Here is a 26,738-nt window from a genome sequence, read left to right on the forward strand (position 1 = left end):
TGGAACTGGAGGTAGGATACTTAGATTTTTTTTTTCTCATTAAAGAGGGAGAAAAATAACATTATTGGCTTTACTGAATCTTAGTGGACAGATCTCATGTCAGTAGCATTAAAACTGTGGGCAGGAGGTGTTCAGGAAGCCCTGGAAGATAAAGAGCAGTGGGACAGAACTGTGTTTTGCAGTTGCTTGTAGCTCAGAACCGTGACCTAGCAAAGAGCCCCTGGAGGAGCTGTCACAGGGCTGTGAGGACCCTGCAGCGAGCACCTCCCGCGAGGGCAAGTGGAGTGCCGGGGCTCCGCAAAACGGATCCACTTCTAGTAGGGGGTCTGACCCCAGGGATCCCTGCCAACCTAGGCTTTTCCATGATTATGAGAAAAGGGAATAATCATCAGTGACTTGAATTTGGGAAAACTGCAGTGAGACTAATGCAATCTATAACAAAGTACCTGCAACTTTCTTCGTTTAGTAAAGATGGCCATGATTCTCTATAGTGTTTTAAGTTTTTGTACATAACATGAGGTATGCTCTTTTGATGTCCCTGTGGCAGATAAAAGGTTCATAAAGTGGTTGACAGCAATCCTAGACAGAATATTTGTCACTTGTGTCTCTGAAGAGCTCTGTGTTTTACAAAGGTCCAAATTCAAGAAATAACATGGTTTCTTCTTTCAGATACTAGCAATTTTTTCCAGGCACGGCTTTCTTGCAGGATTCCATAGCCACCATTGTAACTCCCCCTTTCCTGTCATAAACACTACCTTGCATATCTTTTTCTTTTCATCCTGTATTTTATTAAAACTAGACCTATCTGGAAAAAAAAACTTCTGTCAAAATAGTCGGTCAATAAAGGAGGGAGGGAAATAAGTAAAGGATTGCTTGTACCGATAGTTTCCAGTGAAAATAGGCTAACCAAGCAAGTGTGTATTTATAAACCGATGAAATTACTTTGTTGAACTAGTAACTAAATCTGTTGAAAAGTAAGATATAAAACAAATTTCTTAAACAGTGCATGCATGCTGTTTGTAAATAATGCTACACGTGTCTGCAAAGCAGTGCTGAATGGCTAGGAAGTGGCTAATCAGTTTCGAATGGAGATCATCACAGTAGGAAGGAGCCCTCAGATCTTCTCCAGATTTAGTATCTATCATCTGTATTAGTAACCTGGCAGTAAATGTAAAATTAGTGCTGATAATCTACAAATAACAAAAGTATTGGGAAATAACAATGAGTGTAGGACAATTGCATGTTGGTATGGTGTCTGCAGTTGAGAGTGGGACTCCCTGACTGGGAAGGAACAGTTCTGGAAAAGATTTAGAGGTGATACTTTTGCAAACAAGAAATGAACTCCCCTTGCTTGCTGTGGCTCAAGAAGAAAAGCAGTCCTTGAAAATGTAAGTAGTAGAGAAGGAGTATAATTCAGATGGTGATTTTTGCCTCTGTATACAACCACAGTAAAGTCAGCATGGGTGTTTTGGCATCCAGTTCTTCAATGGAAATTTTAAAGCCTATTTAAAAGACAGAGGTGATCCACAGAAAGATATTTCTGGCTTTTTTCTGCATGTCATTCTTTCTAACCCTTGAAGAACCTTTTAGAGTTGAATGAGTTCAGTGTGAAAAAGGAGTAAAACGAGGAAGGAAAGGTGATTTAATTACATTGTATAATACTATAATCAGGAGAAAGTACGGCCTGATAGAGCGGTATTTTATACCTTCCTCATTGGATTTCCTGTAGCAGTGGCATGGAATTGAAGCCAGAAAACCTAGAAAAGAGCAATTGGGATGCACCTTCACGCTAAGCTTCATAACCTTTAGATTTCTTATAGTCTGCTTGTTGGTGTGTAATGTTGACCAACCATGTACATACTTCTTAAGACTACTGTCTTAAATCAAAGATTCATATAAATGACGTTTTACACATGTGATTTGAACTGGCAGTGGTTCAGCTCCTAGGTTCAATGTTTGTGTGCGTGTAACTTACGGACTGGGTGACTATCTGAACAGGGATTTTACCACTGTGTTGTGTCCATGTAGGGTAAAGTTTTATTCTTATCTCCAGTGTGGCTTGGCTCACGCAATGTTATGCGTCTCCCTGTTTCCTCATTAGTTCTGTTTGATTGCAAAGGTCTTATAACTTTTGTGGGCTTTTTTTCCATCCCTTCTAGGGCATGGAATTGGCAACAGACGCTACCTTATAATTATGTTGTTACCTCTCTCTCTTTGAAATATAAACATTTATCACATATATTGTTGCATATGTTTTCTTTAGAAGTGGAGAAGCCCAAGTAGTTGTAGTTTGGCTAACCTTTAGCCCTGCTGCTCTAATATCCCCTTTTCTAGAAGTTTTGGCAACATTTCTTCCACAAGACTTTCCTTGGCTTGGCTCCTTCAAAGCTAAATCAGGTTTTGCTGCCCACAGTTACGCTGCTTGTCCGCACTAGGACTGAGAGTGAGGAAATGTATTCTGTAGTCTGTCCCTTCAGCACACAGCCTCTCTCTTCCAGTTGAAGGGAAGCAGAGGGTGCAAGTTCCACAAGAGTCCTGTGAGACGACAAAAGAATGTGATATCAAAGTGTCTCTTGGCAGTGATTTGATTCTGAAGACTGCAGTAACTCACTATGTACTAAGGACTAAAATGGTGCATCCTACATGCAAAACTTAATAGAAGCGTCTGTTACTTATGGTCCTGTATGTCAAATCTAGTTTTAAAACGGGCTGGTTCTAGGCTCAGGGTCGTGGGTGCTCTCATGACGAGGGAGAGAATGTGGTTTGGTTGGCTGGCTTTTGTTGTCCCATAGGTGACGGGCTGAAGCTGCTGGGAATTTGTTCCACTCTTATCTTAATTAATGTGCACCAAAAAATTGAGATTGCCATAGAAAATAACAAATAGGGTGCGCGGGGTGGATCGGGCTGGGTCCCACTGGCTGTAGCTTGTGGGCACGGGGCTTGAAGCCACCGGGCAGGGCTGGGAGGGGAGCCCGGCCCCAGGCCTCAGGGTGAAGCTCGGGAGCCTCCCAGCAGGAATCGCGCCCGGCCTGCGGGGCAGCACGCGCGCATATGTGAGCCAAGTAAGTCATGTCACGCTTCAGCGATGCGCGGTTTTATAAAATTTTAAAATGATCTGGAGATTAATCTCTTGGCAGAAAGCTGCTACATTAGAGCTAATGCATATCAGCTCTGGGAATATGACAGTGTCAGAGCTGAGAGCTCCCAACAGTTATGAATGAGGTCTGTGGGCGACAGCCTCTGCAGGCAAAAAGATGGTTTCTCAGAAGGTTCAGGTGAACCAAAGGGGCAGCTCTAGTAGTCCGGTTGTGACTGGAAATAGTGAGAGCAAACCTACGTGGACAAAACTGACTCATGTGCTAGACAGAAATGTGCAGATAACCAAATAGCTTGCTAAATGCTATTTGCAGCCTCCTGTACGTTTCTTTTAAATTCACCTAAATTTTTAAACCAATGATTTTTTTTTTGTCTCATAAAATGTAATCCAGAAGGTACAATTTATTTTCTGCTTTAGACTATATAATTAGTGAAGAGAGAAGGCAAGTCAAATACAGAGATTGGTAAAAGCCTGGAAAGCTAAGAAGTTCAGTACAATTGTTCTATTTATTTCACAGTCTAAGCGTATCCAGTGGACTTCACTCCTAGTTACACAGATCTCTACAGTTGTGTTGATCTTTTTTATTTTTTTTTATTTCCAGTTTCCTAGCATCTATCTTCTGGGTTAATTTTATTGTATATTTCATGTAAGGGGTAGATTATAAATTTTCCAGCTTCTCCACCAGAAGAGTTACTCAAAAATAGTTGGTTTTGATGAGCTCCTTGTCTGTGGATGCTTCTTAAATAGTGTAAGCTAACTGTGAATAAGGCACTTTTATTCTGGAATAAGAGCATTCATGCTGAAGCAACATAAGTTGATGAAGTTTCAGCTGAAAACAAGTTGATGTTTTCATCAAATCAATAATTATTTTTATGGGAAAGCATGTCAGTATAATCGGTGACATTTTCTATTGTAATTAGATCAAAGGTAGCTTTGTTTGGTGCTCTGTATTTATTGATTTCTGGAACATTCGATTACAGTTTTATACTGCTTAGCAAATGCATTTTTTTCATTGTTAAAGGAAGGCAGAAGAAATCCCTGAACATCTTCAAACATAGTTTCTTTGTTCAACACACATTTCAGTAGATGGAGAAAGAATCTTCATTGCAGTAAGTCAAATCCTGAGGACTCCCAGCAAAGCAGACCTCAGAGAGCAGGCTTGTCACCAGCTCGTGCCTCAGATTTGCAGGGAGCATATTAAGAGTTGTGTGTGGTTGTTATAGATCTTGCCTGATTTGTGGAAGCATCTACCGAGGAAGGTGGGTGCTTTACTTCTCAGTATAGATTTATTTTAAAAAATAAACAGAATCCTCAATTACCTGTCTGCTTGTCATCTGCTCACCCTGATAGATAACCTTGCAATGAAAAAGATGCTGCTGGGCTATACATTTGACATGTTGAAGTTTCAGCTTGCTCCTCTTTGTAAGGATGTATTACATAGCAGACTTTCTTTCAAACTAAAGCAAACAAACCAAAACAACTTTTTTTCTGATATTAGGAAGAACTGTTTAAACAACACTGAATCCACAAACCACTAAAATATTTTGCATGGCTAATGTAAATAAATTGAGAGGAGGGAGAATGCTGTTCTCACATAGTTGCCTTCTTCCAAAGCTCAAGTTCTGTGAGGGAAATTGCTGAAATTAAATTTCCCTTAAATAACCACCCAGGAAATCAACAAAGGTAATAATTAATGGAGAAGACAGCAGCTAAGTTTGTGTTTGTTTTTTGTTTGTTTGTTTGTTTTCCTGAAAGGCATTAGTCCTCTGCCCGTGCTTTGTGCATGGGTTACTGAGATTGATAATTGCCTTTCTGAAGATAATGAAAGCACGTGGTCGGTCAGGAATGTGTGTGTAGGTCTCCTGGAGGGCAGATCTCTAGCAAATGCTTGGGGCTGCAGTGGCACCATCTCTTTGGGGCACAAATCCCACGTGTTGCACAGGGGTTGCTTGGGCTGCCTGCTGCCTCCCTGCTGTCTCTGTTCCATGATGTCCCCACCTGGCTGTACACGAAGCCAGCTTCTTGCCCCCCGAAGCTTTCCCAGGACTGAGGCGATGTGTCCCAGCTGGGCACAGGCAGCTGCAGCAGTGGCCCTCACTACAGACTGCCCTGGCACTGGCTTGATGCAGGCGTGGGTTGCAGCAGTCAGTCAGGTGGAACAGCAGAGAGAAAGTGAGGATAAACAAGCTAAAAGAGGTGAAATGCTCAAATGCTGCAGGAACACAGACATTTTCTCTTGGACTATGTAAATACATACGTGCATCACCATAATGTACAGATGGTGGTTAAGAATATATTCCTGATTGCTTTTACTTGGCTCTCTGCACTCTATACCAGTAATTTTTAGTTGTAAAATGACTTCTAAATTAGGTGAGATAGAATCACAGAATGGTTTGGGTTGGAAGAGACCTTAAAGGTTATCTAATTCCAATCCCCTGCCATGGACAAGGACACCTCCCACCAGCCCAGGCTGCCCAAAGCCCCCCAGCCTGGCCTTGGGCACTGCCAGGGGTGGGCACCCACAGCTTCTCTGGGCAACCCGTGCCAGGGCCTCACCACTCTCAGAGTAAAGAATTTCTTCCTTAACATCTAATCTAAATCTCCCCTCTTTCAGTTTAAAGCCATTCCCCCTTGTCCTCTCACCACCCACCCGACAGAGTCCCTCCCCAGCTTTCCTGCAGCCCCCTTTAGGCACGGGCAGGCTGCTGTAAGGTCTCCCCGGAGCCTTCTCTTCTGCAGGCTGAACACCGCCAGCTCCCTCAGCCTGTCTCTGTAGGAGAGGTGCTCCAGCCCCTTCATCATCGTCGTGGCCTCCTCTGGACTCATTCTGATAGGTCCCTGTCCTCGTGTTGGGGGCCCCGGAGCTGGGTGCAGGGCTCCAGGTAGAGCACAGGGTGTTGTAAGGTAGGTTCTAAAGAGGGAGTTTTGGTCAAGTCATTTCCCCTAATAATAATAACCTGATTTACGGTGACTCAGTGGGATCCAGTGGCAAGCAGTGATCCTAAAAATAAAGGCAGAAAACATTTTATTAAAATTCATTATTTTACCTTAAAATTATATCACCTCATTACTAAGAGAATAGTAAAGTTAATTTTTGTTAGATTAATGATACTTGAGTAATATTTTTGGTTGAGCTGAGTTCGAATAATTGGCCATTAATTGAAAAAGGAAATTGAATTGAATTTATCTTGTACATAAATCCTGTCATAGTTATTAATGGGTCTTAGAAAATATCGGCCTGTTCCCAGAAATGAATGGTGTACACTGATTCTTCTGAGCTTATTAGCAGTGGCAGTTTAGAGTTTTGTTAAATAAAAAAAAAATGATTTAGGAAGAGAGACATAATTGAATTGAATATAGGGGAAATTCACATGCCTGATTAGTTCTCAGACCATTTTTCCATTAATAATTTTTAAGGAGTTTTTAGTTTTGCAAAAATGCAGATTTTCTCCAGGAGGTGGAGCTGAAGTACTAGTTTGCATTGTTAACCCATGTCTCACTGTTGAACGAGTTTGTGGGGAGCCTCATTTGATAAGGACACTTTTGCACCGCAGCAAAACGTTTAAACTTTGCAAGCAAAATACTGTGAGTGCACACTGAAACCTACACACAGCACGTCTGTCCTTTGCAGCCTTGGCTGAGAAGAGCACAGCTTTCTGGGTTACGGAAAAACCAAGAGGATGCCTTTTTGCTACTGTGATGTTGAGAATAATCTTAAATTTATTGCCAAGCGGGAGATTTTGGAGTAGGTTTTCTAGCAAGGCACATCTTTTACTCTAGTCTTGCTTTGAATTTTCTTGTTCCTTATGTGAGCATCTTCCCATCTTCTAATTTTCTTCCCCTTTATCCTTTCCAATGGACTTTAGTTTGTATTTGAGTTTGTTTTCTTAATAATATTTTTTGAAAAATAAGTCAAGCTGGGGAAGTAAGACTTCGTTTCTAGTCTTAAGCCATAGTATTGTAGTAAAATGAAATCTCCCAGGCACCAATGCACATGTTTCTGGAGGTATGATTACAGCCTTGCAGCTTTTCCCTTCCCTCTGTTGGCGTTACTGTTTGTAATGGGACTCGGCCGTCCACCTCACTGGTCTTGGTGTGTTAAAGGTTAGAGGAGCCAGGATGCTCCTTTGAGGGCTTCCTTGGAATTCCCACCCTGTTTTTTCAGAAGGTCTGGGCATATTTCAAGCTTCCTAAAAGCAATACCTTAGTACTGTTGATTGTGTGGTGGTGGCTTTCCGCAGTGTGCAGCAAGGTGTGAAGGCAGAAGTGGTGTCTAGCAGACACACTGCGTCTGCGGGTGCATGAGAACAGGGCTGTTCTGCAACAAAAGGTCACACCACAGGAGGAGCCAAGGGGGTGTCATGCAGCTGCTTAGGCTTTAGCCTGAAATTAATGCTGATGAGGTTCACCTGGGGAGCCATCTTTGAAAAATCCATGGACGACTTCTTAAAAAGCACAGGCAAAAAGCTACAGGTATTTTCAGCCATACGTCATTTTTAATCAAGTGTTTCCCTCTGCTGCCTCACTAGGTTTGTTTTGGTTGCTTGCTTTTTCTTTCTCGGAAATGAATTTAGTATACCCTTTTTTAATTAAGTAACAACTTTTTAAAACAGATTTTCTTATGCAAGTCTTTTGGGATGTTGGTTTTAATATTCAAGCACATAGGAATGTGTGTAATAGTGGTGAGCTGCAGGATAATGCCTGGGGATGCCCTCTGGTGAAATGTGAGGCAAGCATCTGTACAGCAAGCTTTTGAGAAGCAATATGAAGGGAAAATACTCAGTTTTGTGTTGTTGCTTGGTACTCAGATATTATTACTTTCTGCTAATTCTGCTAAACATGTGAGAATAAAAGGAGTAAAACAATTTAAATATATATGTTAATCTTCCCTATAAACACCCCTACAATGGCAGGAGCAAATCTACAGCAACGCATGGAAGTGCCTTCTCATGAGTTGTATTTGGTAGAAAAAGTGAGATGGAAAAATAAAATTGAGACGGTATTTGTATGGAAATACCTGTGATGCAAAACCAGATAAAGCCTCATGGTGGCAGTGTCTTTCAGTGATTAGATTTGCCTACTGCGCTTGGTGGTGTACCTGGTGAGACACGTTGCTCCTCCTCGTTTTCTTGCAGTCTCTTTCCTCAGGTTCTCGGTTGTAACACAGGATCTAGTTCCTTTACAGCCTCTTGGTTTTTGACAGTTCTTGATAAAATACAGCATTGTGATGTGGTTCTAAAAAACTCCCAAAATTTGACCTGTTCATTTGCTCTTACCTTTTTTTAATTGAAAAAATGAGTTCATGAAGTGAGTTGGTGAATGTAGAAGTTAATCGTACTGCTTCTGACAAAATTGTGAAAAAATTGGTATATAAGTATTGTCATTTTGTGACATGGACATGTATTTACAACCACCTGAAATGAAATTTCCCACTTAATTTCTTAGGGAATGAAGATAACTGTCAGGTAATTGCTTCCAATCTCTTCTGGATGGGAAATGGAACCTAAAAGGTGTTGGGTGCCACAGCATTTCCTCCATTTTTGACTTTTATTTATGCATTATTTAAGTGAATCTTAAAGCCTATAGACTATATAGAGTTATTGTAAGGAATTTCATGTTTGTTTGTTTGTTTTTTTTTCTTTTTTTTCTCTTTTACCTGCTTTCTGACACTTCTATGTGCTTGGGAGAGGAGGAATAATTATAAACAGAGAAATTTCACAAATCAGTCTTTTCCAACCTTTATGATTCTATGAATAATGCAGTCTTGGGTTAATTTCTGTTGTATTCAGATTTGCTAGTGCTGATAAAATACATTATATGGCAGCTTTGTTATATGCAGGATTACTATACTGTTGTTTTCATTAGCTGTGGATTCACAATTTATGTCAAATTGCATTTTCTATGGCTTGTGGATTTTATGTTAAGAATTTCATACTGCAGTCATGCAACAGACTGAATGTGTTTTAAAACGTGGAATTATTTGCAAATAATCAACTATTATAGTAGAAACCCTTACATGTAAAAAAAAAGCTGAAATATTTGAAACTATAGTATGTAAGCACAAAGGGAAATAAACTATTTCTAAGGGTAAAAAGAAAAGACTTTATAGAATTGCTAATTACAGCTATAAAGGTAAGGATAAAATAATGAAACTTTTTTTTTTTTTTTTTTTTTATAACTATAGCTATCATGTAGTGCAGGACATGCTGTAGTTACTGTCTACTTAGGCAAATATCTTCATGGCAAGCGACTAACACTTGCATGCCACCATCCTGTGCACTGTGACTGATGTTTCAGTCAAGTTTTGGTGAGCTGGAGTCCTTGAAAATCATCTGTATGAGCTGTTGTACGTAGCACTTGGGTATCAGCTTATTGTTGCACAGCTCCCTGGATGCTGAGGCTGATCAGGAGAGCCTGGCTGACATTGTGCAGCTGCAGACTACTGGAGAAGCCTGCAGCCTGGTCGGGGGTGCCAGGCCACCCTGGTGCTTGTGGCCAGAGGTGCTGGGCGGGGAGGCTGCATGGCGGGGAGGCCGTCCTGCACCAACAGGCAGTCCCGCTTTGAGGACAATGTAGGAGAGAATAGCAAATTGGTGGTAAATCTTAAAAAACCTGGATTGGACCTTTTCAGTTGTGCATATTGCGTCCTTCCTTGCTTTGCAGGAGTTTTCCACAATGAGCAGTTCCTGGTGTTTTGCTCCCCGTGGTGCCCTCCAGAGCCCCTCTCCCTGCAGGGGTTGAGCCAGGACATGGGTCAAGCAGCGAGCTCTGCGAGCTGGCGACCACGCTGTGTGGCCCCATGCTGGCGTTTGGTGTTCCCTGAGCTGGGAGAGTGAACCATCAGGAACTAGCTTTGTCTCAGTTTAGGAGCATGTTGCATTTCTGTTTGCTTCTGCTTTGTTGCATATTTAATTGTTGTGTGTTCTTAAAGGAATTTGTCCAAAGATTTATAGAAAGAATTATTGATTGGCTTGACACATACATCAAAATAGTAAATTTTCACAATCTTGCTCCATGTATTTGACGACTCCGCTTTTGACAGTTCAGTGATTCTGCTGAGGCTTTAGCTCCAAACCAGTTGCAGGTTGGTGTTTGCTACCTGCCTTCTGTGTGACAATTTGCTCTCAATTTGTATTCTGTTTCTTTCCCTTTACTGTAGTAGTTAACGCTTAGATTTTATTCTCTTCAATCCTGTGTCTCAGAGAGTGAATATAATTCAGCGTGAGCGATAGATAAATTTGTTGCACGCGAGTAGTAAGGACCTCTGAGAAATGAATGGCTAATAGGGATTTTCACTTGCTGTGAATGTAATAAGGGTCCCGTTTCCAGGCCCTTGTTGAGTTTCCTTCTAGGAATGCTTCTTTAAGCCTGAGCGTGCCGCAGACCCGTGCTGTTAGGGGGAAGTCCACCCCCAGTGCTGCAGCGCCAAGGCTGCGGGCAGGCCCTGGCAGTGCCCGGTGGGGCGGTGAGCGTGGCCTGCAGTGGGGGCACCCTGCGGCGGGCACAGCAGTGTGAGGCATGGGGTGCAGGCAGAGCCCAGCTGGTACCCGTCGCTAGCAGCTCATCCGTGGCTGCCTTTGTGACTCACAGGCAGCCACAGGCCCTGTGAAGCCCTTTCCCAGCCCTGCGGCTGCTGCCCGGGGCCTTGCGTTTGGGCTGCGGCCGCCTGGAAGAAGCGCGCTGGAAGTGGTGTGTTCCCACAGAGCGAGCACGGGCACCACAAACACAGGACGTGCCTCGCTTTGGAGCTCGCCCAGTCCTGTGTAGGTCACCTTTAGAAATGTCGGGGCATAGTTGCTAGTTCTTTTTTTTTGTTGCTGTTGTTACCAAATAATTGAATATTAAAGCATTTGGCAGTCAGATGCCGTTCGTGTTTATATGTGGTGGGGCTAAGGGCAGGGCCGTTACACACAGCTCTAGCGTGGCTGCGACTCCAGTAGCAGCTCTTTTCAAGTAATGTGTGTGAGGAATTTTGTTTGTGTGAGTGAAATGTTTGATTTGGAACAGCCTTGAGCTTCAGGAAAAGATGTGAGATTGGAAAATGTGAAAACAATTGCTTAAGAAATTATAAAACGCTGTTTAAGGAACTTGCTAATGTGTTTGCCTGAGGCATTGAATTCGTTCTTAAATAAGAGCAGCATGACTCTCTAGAAAAATAATATGCATGCTATTTACTGATATAAACTAATGGGTTTATGAATGTTTGAAGTAATGATATAATGTAGTATTCATTCCTGAAAGTAAAGCAATACATGAGTCTACTCATTCCCTTCTGCTAGTATCATATGGCAGTCCAGTCTCACTGCATAGCTTACCAGTTTTACATTTCAAAAAAGGCTTGGAAATGCATCTTGGGTTTTTGTGATTAAAAACAAATGGATAGAAGAAAAAGCTTTTGGTTGCATTATACAATCATAATCTAAAGATATTACTATTGATGTGAAAAGGCAGAAAGCTTCCCTGTTTCCAGGAGCGGAAAAAAAGCAGACAAACTGCAGAATCCCCAGTGAAGTTGAGCTGGGCTGAAATCTGCAGGCTCTGCAAGCGAGAGTCTGATAGATTTTGGCAGTCAGGTAATTGTCCAATGAGAGGAGATAGTTAAAAACCACCCAGTGCTGACAGAGGCAGTGGTATCTCCTCCCATAAAACCATCATCATGGTGGTAATGGCAAATGCATACCAAATATCTAATGGTACTTTTAAAGTAGAATTGACTTCCTGCGATTTTGATGCTAGTATTAAAATGCCACAGACACACACTTACTACTCTGTTAAACTTAACAATGTTTGCAATGTACAAACCCAAACTAGAACCCTTTGACACTGAGGGAGTGTTTCCACTTAGTTTTAGAGGGCTTTCCAAGTGTCTATTGATCAGTGTTCTCTAACAGCACAGAAATAATGTGTCTAATTTAACTGGCCACATGGAGGAGTATAGAAAAAACATTAGTTATCCTGTGAAAGGCTTGGAACATCGATAGAGGACATAACATTAATGACTTTCCTATACACGAGCCTCAAAAATGGCTAAATGAGGAAGAAATTACAAATTTATTTTCCTATAATTTCAGCAGTTGTCTTGTTTTACTGCACTAGTAAAGCATTAACAATGAATTGTCACACAAGGAGTATTTTCCTAATAATTCTTCTGACATGCAAATAATATAAAACAAAGTAGAAAAAGATGGAAGTGTGGACTTTATTCATTTTGACAAATTTAGTGATTTTTGCTCCTGAAGTTTGTCCAAGAGTCTGCGGCATCTGTCCAAACACCTTCAAATATTGCTGTTCTCTAAGTGGCTCACTGTATCAGGAACATTTTTGTTGTTCAGTCTCTACCCCGAACACAGATTGCTAATTTTGTGGTAAGTTATTATCAAATAAATGTATGCCAAAGATGACTCAGATCTTAAACTCTTTTTGTTTTTCAAATAAACAGGTCAAATGCCAGGTCTCCAGAGGTGAATAATGACAGTCTGGGTTGAGAAGAGACCTACTGTTACCGGTTCCTTTCCTGTACACTTAAATATTGCGTCAACAGAAGTTTGTGGTTGGCTTCAGTTTACTCCATCCATCCTGCCCCATTCAGTTAAATTGAAGATTTCTTAGGGAAAAATAATTACAAACTCTGTTTTGTGAATGGACTAAAATAGCCTTGAATGTTCATTCTCGAGCTGACTGGCATTATTCCCAGATTGTTCACAAATCCTTCATATACTGGTGTTTCCTATACAGGATTATCTTCTTGTCAATGAGTGTTGAAGCTGGAGGCTAAACACTTCTGATTGTTGATAAGAGTAGATTTGCATGTGGCATTCAGAAGTGCTTGCGCAACAGATGCTCTTTCTTTGTTCTTCCAGCTTGAGTGCTCAGGTTGTGTATTTTTCATGTCAGGATGTTTATAACATCTTTGTGACAATGAGTGGGTGTACAGGTACTCCAGTGCTAGTGCCAGAAGCTAGGTGTGTGTTTTGTGCCTGCCCTAAGTCTCAACCTTGGAGCAGGCTGAAACAGCTGGTGGTCACAGGCAATACTGCACTTGATGGAAGATAGGGGAAAGCGGGCTGTCAGAAGCGGGCAGGAGATCGGGTGATCTTCATGTTAAAAGTTCATAGATAAAGGTTTCAGCACTTACATTAGGGCAGTTAGGGGGTCTAGAGCACAGAGAAAGACATTGTCTAAGGAAAGAGAGTTTGAAGGGATGTGTAGTTGATGTCAGAAACAAATTACTAACAGGGAAAATATGGACCTTGCAGGTGGGAGAAGACAAAGTGAATGATAACTTTAACATACAAAAACTGGGGAGGAGGGAGGACTGGGGGAGGAGGGGGAGGGCAGCAAGAAGTTATGACTATCTCATACTATCTCATCTCAGCTAATTATTATAATGAGTTATTAGTGATATGGTTTAGTGATAGGACTTGTTAGTGTTAGGTCCGAGGTTGCACAAGGTGATCTTGGAGGTCTTTTCCAACCTAGATGATTCTGTGATTCTATTAATTTCAGGATCATAAGACCAAAACCTAAAATATCTTGCATTCCTGAAAAGGTCTCCAAAAAAGATGATTATTTCTCTGTTGGTTCATTCAATTGAGAAAGCAACTGCACTCATAAATCCTACATTCAAATATCACCATTACTTACAATCTTCTTTTATGCAAATTTTCTTTTAAATGACAGTTAAACTAATGCTAGATCATTTTAAAGCTTCCTGTCTCCTTGATATCTGATTACCAGGTAAGAATTTGAAAACCAGTCACTTTGACCAGAAGGAAGCAACTGCACCAGCTGTAGGTCTGGTTCTAGTTGATCTCCTACAAAAGAGAAAAAATACCTCAGTGCATCCTAACCTTTTATTTCTCAAGCACACCATGCCTGGTGTTTTCACTTTGTTTTGTTTTTAATGCTGATGCTGAACGGTATCAGCACACCAAATCCTCCACTGAGATACACGTGCACGGATACAAGTGCTATCAGATTATATGAATGTCTTCTTTTGACACACCACTTTTCAAAAGCTGCAGTCTAATCCCTTAGTTAATATGGTACATGAAAGCAGATAATACACTGATGGATTTTGTATGTGCATGGGGGGAGGATTTAAGGTGTGATGAAAACAAAGCATGGAGTAACATTTACAAGGTACTAATGGCATTCTGGTTATCTAATAGGATATTTTTATATTGCAATTATACTTCTAGAATTGAAAAACAGTATTTCCTCCAAACACAGAACAAAAATCCTAATGTAATATAGAAATAAAAGCGGGGATTGCAGGGTGGGGGGTGGAGAACTACAACTGTCATTGCTTTATCACTAAGTGAAAGTGAATTTACAGCATACAAGCTTCCCTGCAGTTGTTTCCTATAGCAACTGTGCACTTAGCCATCGCACAGCCTTTGCACTTCTACTCTTACAATAAGTTCTGAATTAAGTTTAGATCCCTTGCACTTAGTGTAGGCCTGTGCCCAAGGTATGTAGTTGCCTGAGACTAGACACTCTGTAGACAGAGGGCGAGAGTCGCTTTCTGGTGGTAACCATACTTATCTTTTGACAGTAGTAAGAGAATATTCTGTGTGTGTCAGATGTCTCAGATGTATGGGGCAGGAAGGGATGAAAAATTAATTTGGAGGCTGCTGTTTTCCATGGTCGGGTTGAGTGCAGAACAGCTTCTGTGGTATAAATTCATTCTGAGTTATTTCTCCATATAGATAAAGATTATTCTTCTGTCTGTGGAATTGATCTTTTGAGGGAGAGAGGAAAAAAGTGCAACCACGTTGGGCTTGGAAGAGTGAGAAAAATCTGAGCAAAAAACTTAAAGCACTTTGAAAATGCAATCTTAAATAAGCTGATTCATGTTGATAAGTACTGGCATGTTGCTCTGAGGTCCCTTTACAGAAGATAAAGATTGACCTCTGTGTCTCAAACAGTACCAGAGTTGGAGAAGATTCTGGGCAATGTTGGGCTGTGTGGGAAAGCATGGCTTGTTTTACACTGACTGCAGTAAGCGTTGCTTCAGGGTTCCCCTGCCAGGGTTAATAACCAACAGGCCAGGAAGGGGTCTTAGAGCACCTCTTCAGGAAACGGGCATTTCCATAGGGAAGCAGTTGGCTTTAGGTTGTGAGTTTTGGCATTCCTGGTAGTTCTGGTCCGTCTGTGAGCGGTTCTGTGGTTGAGAAAGAGACCCCTCTCTCCTAGGAAAGAGATACGACTGGGATTTCTTCCTGCTGCAATGGCTGTCACAAGCCACGTCCGTGTGCTATGTTTATTGAGACAGCTGCTTTCAGCAGAGCTGGCTGTGTCAGAGCAGCACCTCTCCCGAGCAGGGGCAGAGCCACCTGTCGGGTGCTGAGCACCACACTTGCCGTCGGGACCCTAGTGGTCTTGCTGCTCTCATGTCCCTTGCCTCTGTGAGCTTCATTGGATATTTAAAAATTTACTATTATTACTATACTAACAGTAATACTTTTTTCCAGTTTGTTTTCCTGCATGATATTTTAATAATTTACGTATGTATGCGAAGAGATAGGCTATTACTTCACGGTAGTAGAAGCCTTGGTGTATAGGTTTGAAGATGCTCTCTGCCAGAGTTGTATCTCTTGTGGACTCCAAATCATTATAAAGTCTAAGTGGGTTCGATGATGTGAACATTATTTAAGCAGAACCTGACCTGAGTAAATCTATTTCCCGTTCTGCAGTTGTATGTACCCTTGTATTTATACCATTAGTTCCCATGCCATTGCAATTTATGAAATAGAGTGCAGAAAGCTATCGCAATGAACCACGCTTAACAGAACGATTTGCTACATAAGAGACATATTTGATGTTTGCGAAAAGAAATGTACCTAATATTAGGTACAGCTCCCCATTACCATGGAGTAAATAAAATATATTTTAAATATTCAAACTCTTAAAGAGAAATGAAGGCAAGTGAGGTGTTAAAACAAGAGGAACAGCAACTTCTATATGCAACCTTGTGAACAGTTTCTCAAGTCAGTCATCTACTATGACTGTAACATTGATAAGATCAGAACTTAGCAACAGTTCTTCAGTTGGATAAGTATTTCTCCTTTTTATCATTTACCAGGAGTTTCCAGAGTCTGAGAAACGTCCCGTTCTGTGTACTGTTTACACTTGTTTACACTTCCGTGTACACTTGTTGGCATCTCGTAATGCATCTTTGGCTGGACATCCTGTTAGTCGAGTGCCTGGAAAATACTCTGTTTGTGGTTGGTAGTAGGTTATTGAGTGGTCTTGGGAATTCACAACAGGCTTGAACCACCAGGAGGGCTATGGCTGTTCTCTGCATAATCCCGAGAAATCATCAGATGATGAGAATTATCATCTGTATTTTGGTCCCTGTGTTGGCTGTCTTCCTCACTTGGAATGATTTCTGCCCATTTTCAGGTTATTTTTTCAGACAAATGAAGTGGGACCCTAAGCCAGCAGAGGAGCACATGCTACATGTCAGCCTTCACAGCCAAGGTGGTCCAGGTTGGCACGGAAAAGGTTCAGACTTCCAGCGAGAAATATGTGGTTGAGAATTCTCAGTCATTTAAACAAAAGCAAACAAAGGGTTGGGGAAAAAAACACAGGGCACTGTAAGTGATATCGTAGGGCTCTGCATCATTTCAGCCCAGAGTAAATCCAGTTCCGTAGGATTTTGTAGGCATACTAAGAACTGGAAGCTTACTGTTGTGCTTTAGTATGTTTGTAGTATGTTTATATGCTGACAGCCTACCTGGTAGGGTCAAACAGTGAATCTGATTAAGTCCCAAACTGGTTTGTGGCTCTGGAGACAACATCACTTGGAGAACGTTCCTTAAAATTGCTAGTACAGTAGAGGTCTACTTACTTTTTTTTTTTTTCCATTAATTTTGTACCAACAAAGTATCACTTCCATAAAACTTCTTTAGAGATAGCAGTGGATGTTCAGACACTTTAATTTTACAGAGATGCCTGACTCACAGACCAGTAAAGCGGTTTGTCTTTATATTGGCTGAGTGGGGACGGTGATGTTCCAATCCAACTGCGGAATGGTAACGGAGTGGTGAAGTCCGGAGAGCTGCTGTCCAAGGTTTGCATCTTCCTCAAATCATATCCAGACCTATTGCTGTTTTTCAAGGGGGCGTAGAATTTGTCTTGAGTCCTAGGCCTTCTCCCAGGTGAGAAGTTTCAAGTCACGTGCTTGTTCTTTCTAATCCTTCTGTCAGACTTCCCAAATAATCGATGAGATAACCAGGATGATGTAGCAAGTCTCATCCAGCTCTTAAAGTATTTGTTCACCGATTTCCTAATATTAGAGTTAACTGTCATTCTTTGACCTGCATCCAAAGTTGCTGTTTTTTTTTCATGATAGGTGCTTTGGTTTGTGATTGACAGAGATCAAAGACAAGGAAGTTTTCTTGAGTTGTGGAGACGTAATTGTGAAATTGTGTGTTTAGGAGTGAAATGAGAGGTGTATTGTTTCTGAACAGTGTCACGAAAGCACAGATAACTGTTCGTTCATTTGGATCATTTGCTAGTCAGACGCAGTTCTCTGCTGTTACCCTTCCAGACCTGGAATTTAAAAGCAGGCGTCTTCCCTTCTTCATACAGAACAGGCGTGTCAGGAAGACTGCGTGCTTGATCACAGTGCATGTCCCTGTGAGTGCGAGGTAGTCTCCTTACCCTGACTTTGCAGTGTTGTTGTCAGGAAGCCAGGAGCTGCTTGGCTTTCAGTTAATGTCATTACATAATGCTGCTCCTTTAATATGACCTTTAGCTCTGATACATAATTTGGAGAAATAGTCCTGCATTTAGTTTTCAGTTAGTATTCTGAAGCATATTCCAGGAGAATGACTATCATTTATTGCTCTTCCAAGCACAGGGCTTCATGAGGGTGATTTTTTAAAAAGCATGAGCTATTAATTATACCAAGAAAAGAATAAGCTACTTTGAGCAGCCTATCCACAGTCACATTTCCTCCTTGTCTCTGCTTCTTGTTGTCTAGTACACAGAATGTGGGATTTCCTGAGAAATCCTCCTTGCTTGTAGGTACTTTTCTCATTTTGGTATCTACTGAGTTTCACATGAGTTTTCCTTTTAAGGAACTGATTACAGGGCTAAATGGGAAATAGCGCCTATTTTATGGAATTGCCAATGACTTCCTGGGGATAGATGCTAATGTTTTAAGAAGTCCCTCTGAGGTGTGCAATTTTGTTCTTCTTTTTGAATTGTGGTTTTTTGGCAATGGGAATAGTCGGTCCATTGTTACGACATGGTCTGACCAAAGCAGTTACGTTACGTATGCACTGCTCCCACGTGAAGGTGAGCTCAAGTCTTCCAAGCCCTGCTGGCTGTGAGTCCCATGGCTGATGGACTTCGTCCTTGTGCTGCACACCTCTGTTCCCTAACCTCCATGCCACTGCCTTACGCACAGTAAAACCTGCAGGCATGTTCTTCTGACTACTTAGAAATAATCTTCCCTTTTCTGTGGTGATGTGCTGGTGCTTGTGTATGATTTCGGTCATCTTGTCCTGGAAGGATGAAAGCCATTGTGAAAGGGAATTCTGGAGCACTAAGGCTGTATGTAAAAGGGGCCTTTCAAGTCAGTGCATGATAGTGGAAAAGAGAGAGCTAAATTCAGACCGGACCAAAGTTAGCTGTGACAGTGCAGGACTCAGTACGTGCCTTTTTGTATGGCTCTTGGAGAGGCAGCACGTCCTTAAACTGCTGCAATGAAAGAGATGTCAGGGCAGTGATCCACTGGCTGGGTCCATAATTCTCCCTGCCTGCCTCCATCAGCCTCGGTAGCGGCGATCAATAGAGCCACCGGAGCCCAAGAGTGATGCCTCTTACCGCAGGAGATCCTCCCTCCTGCTCTCCCCGCGCGCTCTGCCCCTTTCAGCTACCAGAACAATATTTTGAAATTTATGGAAAATTAATTATCGATTACAGATGTGCCTTGGTTGAAGGAAAGTAAAAACGAATGGATGCATTTACGATGAGAGACGTAATCTGCTTTACGAAACTGATTGTCTTTTGCTCTGCTCCTTCCCTCCCTCTTTTTCTCTTCTCTCTCCTCCTGCCCCCTCCCCCTTCCCGTACCCTGGATAAAAGACAGGCCTGATAAAGTGAGAGGAACAAGATTGGTTTTCTAAGGGCACCAGGCCCTTCATGATCAGCTAAATCATGGGCTGTCTGGCTCTCGGGCTGGGTGATGACCTGCTCCCCGTGCCGTGGCACTTGCACCCCCCTGCGGGATGTTATGATGTGCACCCAGGCGACTGCAGGGGGCTGCAGTGAAGGTGAAACTGTCATATCGATCTTTTTAGCACTAAAATATGAGCCACTTTACTCCACTCCCCGATGCTGTGATGTGAAAAATAATAACTCGGATCCAAATTAAAAATATTGATCTCTGGAAGGTGTTGAAAGTAAATAAACACCTTCCGAAGTTTTCGGGTCAGCCAAGAAATGGTATTCAGCAATAAATGTGTCGGCATGTCAGAATCCAGGGTTCTTGATCTGTTTTTCCTTTTGAATTGATTTTTCATTACTTACTTCCTAAAAGTGTTGGAATTTGGTCCTCTACCGTTAAATCCCAGTGTTTGGGCAAATTATTTCTTTGGGGCTTATGAGGTGCTCCTAATCCACTCACTCATTGATTGATTGATTTTTGACTCAATAAACTTGCATTACCCTTCCTTTATTTAAGGCTTCCATCATAATTTTTTGTACATTTAGGCTTGACTTTTTTATTTCCTTCTAACAGATGAGCTGACATTGGTCTATCAAACATGTGGGAAAACAATTGCCACAAGGTTAATTTTATTGCTAGCTCCATGCATTTTAAGTAGGTGCCAGGTATTTTCCACTACAGGCTGATAAATTGCAGTTGAACCACTAAAGCATAAGAATGAATAGAAGCACTGTAACAACAACAGAAACCCCATACGAGTGCATCACATAGCATAAGCATTAAATGGATTATTTTTGCTTCATTGGTTTAACTTCATTTTCTATCCAACCAGAAACAGGCACACAGTAATGTAATGAGCTCTTTAACTGTTACTCTGTTCATGTGCTAATGCTGCAGTGTTATGAATTGTGTTGGTGTAGATACTTCTGAGTAGTGGAAACAATAAAATTACAGTAACGTTTTTTTTTTTTTAAAGTGGTTTTCCTTTACAAAACAGTCAGTTTACTTCTAGACAGCAAAACATTATTCAGGAACAGAAATACGGGCATTACTATTCTCTGGCAACTTTTACAAAGCTGCTTTTTAACGTTGTAATAAGAAATGGCAGTGTGCCTGCTCTACTATTAGAGGTGGAGGAAAAAAGAAAAGTTCTGATGAGAACGAGAGTAGCTTCTTCCATTAGTATAGAGAGAAGCTTTATCAATGTGAAAAAGCGTGTTAAAAAGCCACTGAAGTGATTGTGCCTTTCCTATAGATTCTTAAATGTATCAGCTGAGTCAGTACTCATACTTTTGCAAATTTCTGTGCATGTGAGTTGTCATACAGTGTTCCTTTACTCACTGGTTCCTGTTGGTTCATAAATAGTGAGACTCATGTTTATTGTGCTTAATACAAAGAGATATAATCAATTAAGAGAAATAAAACTAGAGCTCCATAAATTACTTTACAGAGCTGATAGCATTTTAGTCATTGTCCACTTCTCTGCATAACTACATTTCCTCGGCCAGTCTTTTGCTTTTGTTTATGTGTGTCTTGTTAATGTCCAAATACTCCTTGGAAGCAGCCAACAGATTTATGGTTTTCTTAGTCGTTTTAGTCAGATGCTCTCAAATGTCTCCACATGCAGGGGTTTGATTAAAATCCATGAGGTTCACGCTGTTTTTCTTAAAGCATGGATCTGGTTGTCTAGTGTTCATGTGGTTTGACATGTAAGGATGCTTCTTAGCTCCCAGGACTATAACATGTATACATAAAAATATGTACATACTGTCACCTGTTCAGTGAATACTGACATAAGACAGTTCCCATAAGTTTTGAGTGTTTGATAGATTTTTTTTTTCTTTAGTAGTGTCATAATTATTCCTATAATAAATATGCATGTGTATATTTTTATAAGTGTAGCAGTCAGGTTGTCATGAAAATGGGGTGGCTGTAGCTATTCTGTTTCTAGTGACCCTGGGGGCAGGAACAGCAAATGAAGAGCCTGAAATACCACAGGTTTTTGAGCTCTCAGGTGGAGACTGCTCACTGGCCATTATCAGCTCACTGACAGTTCACCGTATCTTGGAAAAGCCATTTTGTAACCTGCAGAATGCTTCGTGTGCTCTCAGATCACCTGTGATGGAACGGGGCAGGGGGGTTGGGAAGATGCATTGACTGATAGCAGTCCTGTAAATGCAGGCTGTAAACCTGACATCCTCCTGTTTAAGGGTGCTAAATAGCAAAGATCCTGCATTTACTTCCAGGGACATCTTCTGACTATGGGTTAACAGATATTCTTGTAGTTGATTTGTAAAAGGGCTACTTAAGTAATCGTAAAAATGGAAAAGGTCCAGTTTTATACAAATGTAAGCCAAAAACAGTAAAATAGTAAAAATACAGGTTAAAGTGCTTTCTTAGTAAGTAACACAGAGATGTAGAAGGAAGAATTAGTAGTAGTCTTAAACACATCTTCTTCCTTCATACCTTTAGACATTTTCCTGTGGTGGGCCTGTTTGTTGGCCATGTCTAGCACAGCAGTCACTTAGACATTCTTCCTTTCCTATTCAAAAGGATTTCCAAGTGGAAAAAAAACAAAAACAATATTAGATATTTTCTGACCTCTCAGAAGAGTCCTTTGTGCCCTGCACTTCAGGAGGAGTCACACAATACCTGCTCAGCCAGGCTCGACAGCCACCCAGCCCTGAGGAGGGCCAGGATGCTGTCTGCACTGGTGCCCTGCTCAGCACGTGCATTCACTCGTTCACACACCGCAGTCAGTGCTGAAGGAGGAGCAAACTCTTTACCATTCATGGGGGTGGTAAAGAAAGAACTTACTTGAGTTTTCCTCTTGGAAAACTATCATTTTTTTAATCCATTAGTTTGCAAAACAGCAAATGCCTTATGATCCTGGCCAAAGTGAAGTGCAATTGTATGATTTTGTGATAGATAATTTCTTAACATGATCAGGATTTACTTTTTTTTTTTTTTCTTTCTGTTTTGCTGGTGGCTTCTGTGGGTCACCGTATCATCTGCTGATTTCTGTCTCACAGGAAACATTCACATGATGTGTCAAGACTTTTAAGGCTTTAGGGGCAGTTTCCTCCTCAGATAAGCAACCCAACTGAAACCCAGGGTGTGAGCAGACTGTGTCTGAGCAGTGCCTCCTCTTTCTGAAGTGGCAGTACTTTTGTCCAGAATTTAGTTTGAGGAGTTTGGAGAAGAGCAGCGAGACTTACTGGAGCTTGAAAAAATACCGCTGTGAAGGGAGATAATACTGGGGAGTAATACTGGGTATGGCTTCTCCATATAACAGACAATTGTGGGAGTTGGAGGGAATAAACTTAAACCCTTAATCCCTCTCTCAAAAATAAATAAATAAATAAATAAATCCTTCAAATTTCACACTGGAAGCTTCTTTGAGCACGTTTTCCAGGCACCAACTGTGAATGACTGGCATACATTTGGCCCTGCTGTGGAAGCAGGGGGTAGACTTTCGAGGGCCAACACTCTCTTTTTTCATAATTCTGTTTTATCTTGAAAATTAGAGAGCCTCATATTTATCTCTGTGTACAAAAGTCTTGTGTTTCATTGGAGAAAAGTAGAACTTTGAATTTCATCAATTCAAATAATCCGGACACTTGATAATACTTACTAATTGATTCTTTTAAAGAGCTTGTTCTACAAGAACATCAGAAGCTGCTGTAACACTGTCATTATCTTAATCACCTCATGTTATCCTGGGCACATTTCTACTCATGTTATTTAATGCAAAAAAAAAAAAAAAGTCAATAGCAGTTTTAAGTATTACTAGTTGCAGTCAATTTATCCTTTCAAGTTAAAATGAGAGTTTTGGCCAGAATGTCTTTTAACTCAATCACTTGTCGCTAGACTTTTTCAAAGAATAAAACAAATAAATAAATACATAATAAAATAAATGTAACTGACATGTTGGCAAAGGTTTGACCAAGCTGTATTGTGGCTGAACTGTATATCAAGGTAAAAGACAAATATGATCGAATGCTATGTCATAACACCACATGTGGGAAACAAATACTCTGCAAGAAATCTATTGGTGAACAAACTGAAAAATTGGTAAGCACTTAAAGGCTTGTTAGCATTTTTTGACAGAAAACCACTGAAGCAGTGAACATAGACCAAAAAAGACATAATGGCTGATTCAGAATTTGGATTTGTGTTTCTGTTCGTTCAACATACTTTCTCTGTAAGGATCTTTCTTTTGCTGGAATTGTTAAGGAAATGTCTTCTAGCACATGTGAGCCTTTTTCCTGCATAGTTTGATAACCACTCTAATTACTCAATTTTCAGTTGTGCTCAGAGGATTTATCAAGTCAGCTTTTGTCAACACCAAAGGAAAATGTTACTAAGGCTATATATTATACATATACCTTATACACCGCACAATACCTTGTACAAACTACAGTTTACCTTTGGGTCTTTAGACGAGTTTGCTGATGGGACTGAGCCCAGAATGTCTGGGCCTGATACGATCATTTAGGACCCAACAGGATGGTGTGTTTGTCCAGGACTGGTATCTGATGCGAATAGCATTTTGTGTAGGTACCAGTTTAGGCTAAAGACTTAACTGATCATCAGGATGAAGCTCCCCTTACTGTAACGTTGTGTGTGAAGCAAACATGCATAGGAGAGATGAAGTTCAGATTGATAAGCTATTAATGCACTTAAGTTTTGTGTATCTTATCACAGCTTGACAGAAGCATAGTAGAAAAAAAGTTATACGATACTAGATGTAGTATAAAGCAGAGAAGTTATTTTCAAACAGAATAATCATGAACATAAATATGAATCAACTCTCAGTAATGCTGTTTTTATTCCTACTAACATTATCTCTTCAAAAGCTTATCAAATAAAATTTTTAAAAGCAAAAAATTGAACGCTTATCCTACCTTCCACAGTAACGATGTGTTTAATAATTCTGAATGAGTCTGTCAGTTGTGTAAATTTTACTGATGCTTTCTTAAAGCACCAAGATCACTGATAATTAATAAGCTATGTTAAGCAAACACAGGTCAACTTGTGCATGATAAATGGAGCTATTATTGTACATAGGGAAACAATTAATTTGTTGCTCCATATGGTCTTATGTCCATTAACATGCCCTATTAATAATGCAAACCAGAAAAGCTGTAATAGAGTTTACACAGGTTTTAGATTATGTACAAAGGAAAGTAATATCTATTTTAATATCTATTCAGACACTAATTTGAATGAAGTATTTTTCTTTCTTTCTTTGCAGCTAGCAAGTAATGATTTCATTCTTTGACAGCTAGGTTAGACAGCTGTCGTCATCTTTACTGCAGCAGAATTGCTTTCTACTGCTCTGCCTTGAAAAAGGGGGCAGTTTTCTCTTTTGCATTGAATGCCAGGAAACCCGTGCAAAACATCTGCCTTATTAAATTCTCTTAACATGTTACTTTTAAAAAATATACGTTCTATTAATTTGGTCAGCTGTAGAATATATGTAGTAGAATATAGTCAGTACTAGTGTCCGACTTAATTTCTGGCACTGCTTATTGGAGAAATATTTTGAGATGTTAATGCATATACTGCATAAAATTGTCAACAGTGATAATTTTGGTGTGGTGTGAGAACAGTGTTACTTCACGTTCCCCAGCATAATTAAAAAAAAATCCTTTCTGAATGTCCATTTGATTTCCTCATCAAAATGTATTATACCTGCTTATCATACACTGTGGCAGTAGTTCAGTCTTTGTTTCTGTCATTATAAAGAAAAAAAGAGTAAACGTTTAAAAAACCACGGGAATCCTACAGCAACAATGCTTGCTCTAATTTGCTGTGGTTTCTAAACTTCGTATAAGGATAGCAGTGTTTGGTTCTGTTCTGGCATGGTAAGTGTCTGTATTAACTGTAATTTAATTTTTTCATAACTGTAAGAGCAAAATATTACTCATAGTCATATTTAGTGTTTCAAAATAATAAAAATCCCGTTGAGTATAGTCTGCTCCTTCTGAATGTTTTCTTCTGAGTTTTGAATCTGCTGCTATCCTTTTAGGAGGAAGCCGATTTTAATTAACAATGAAGGGACGTTAGGGTTTGGATTTGACTTTTACCATGCTATCAATTCTTGTGTTTACGGAGTTGGCAATGAAACTTCAAGCCTATGGCATGTGGCTCAGCATTCTGTAATTTTCATTCCAAAATTCTGTTTGTGCTATAGTTAGTTAATACATTTTAAAAGTTAAACTTCTGTTTAAAGTTTAGTTATTTTCTTCATTGTTTTTGGAAAAAAAAATGGTCTTTTGTTACCATTTTAGGTAACAGGCCATCTAAAAAAGTCTGTGATTTGATAGATTTTATGATGAAATACACGAGACACAGTAGATATTTTAATTGTCCTGAGATATATTTTTCTTGTGTCTATGGCCATCTTCAGTCTGCTTTTTAGAAACATTGATTGATGAATTCTGCTGTAATTTAAACTAAAAGTTAATAAGACAGGCCTACACGGATCTCATGCAAGTTATTAGACCCACAAGGCACTTTAATATACACCATTTATTATTCAAAGAAGTGCAAGCCAAAAATGTTTCATGTGCTCTAATAAAAATTGAATATAATTATTTCAGAGAACTTCAGGAAATGCAACCGCTCAGATAAACTGAATTTATCACAAACAGCATCCAGCGGCAGGGCCGCTGATTGACCCTGTTAATGACAGCACAGTAGGCTTCGCTTTGAGCTGTTGTCCCTCTTTCAGCTGGAGTTTGTTACTCCTTGAACTGACTTGGCTGAAGGAGTTTTCCACTGTCTTTTATCATTGAATTAAATCTGTGACATTCAGTGTTTCACTTTTGCTATCTGCTCCAAAATGCCAAATATTGATAGTTCACTCAGTGTTTTGCCTAAATTGCCATGTTTTTCTGTATCCTGGAGTCCTACAGATGAGTTCAAATAAAGATAGCATGGCTACATTTTCAGCTAGTCAGACTTGAAATTCAAACCAAATCCTATGGCTGTCTCATAAAGTTTAGGGTTTTCTATTATTAAAATCTTCCTTTGAAATAATAAATGACTACAGGCTGTCATGGCAGGGTCTAGAAAGGCCAGCACATAGAGCGGGCTGAGATTTCATCTGAGCGTAGTTGAGTTTTATAGATCTATTTATGAGATCCAATACTGTAATGATGTAATTTTACTTGTCTAATAAATGTAGCTGTACAGGCAAAGGATAGCAAACATTTCCATTGTGACCAAAATCCTTTAAACTGCAGCCACTTTGATCTTAGAGCTCATGCTATTTAATAAATGCTGGCTATTCTTCTAACAATCACAATTATTTAAAGGGTTTTCAAAAGGGATAGAGCAAATCAAATAAAACAATTACTGTTGTATCTCATTCTGAAGTTAAGTGTATTTTTTATGTGGGTCTTGTTTAGTGTCTCCTCCCAGTTTTCATCCATTATCACAATAATTGAG

At 40.3% G+C, this 26,738-nt stretch overlaps 1 protein-coding gene across 3 annotated transcripts in view; it reads left to right on the plus strand.

Annotated features, from left to right (window-relative positions):
- The window catches only part of INPP5A (inositol polyphosphate-5-phosphatase A), a 240,465-nt gene that overhangs the window by 71,644 nt on the left and 142,083 nt on the right, over positions 1-26,738 (plus strand). The window lies entirely within an intron of this gene.

The sequence above is a fragment of the Aythya fuligula genome, chromosome 7 (genome assembly GCF_009819795.1).
Source record: "Aythya fuligula isolate bAytFul2 chromosome 7, bAytFul2.pri, whole genome shotgun sequence".
In the NCBI taxonomy this organism is placed as follows: domain Eukaryota; kingdom Metazoa; phylum Chordata; class Aves; order Anseriformes; family Anatidae; genus Aythya; species Aythya fuligula.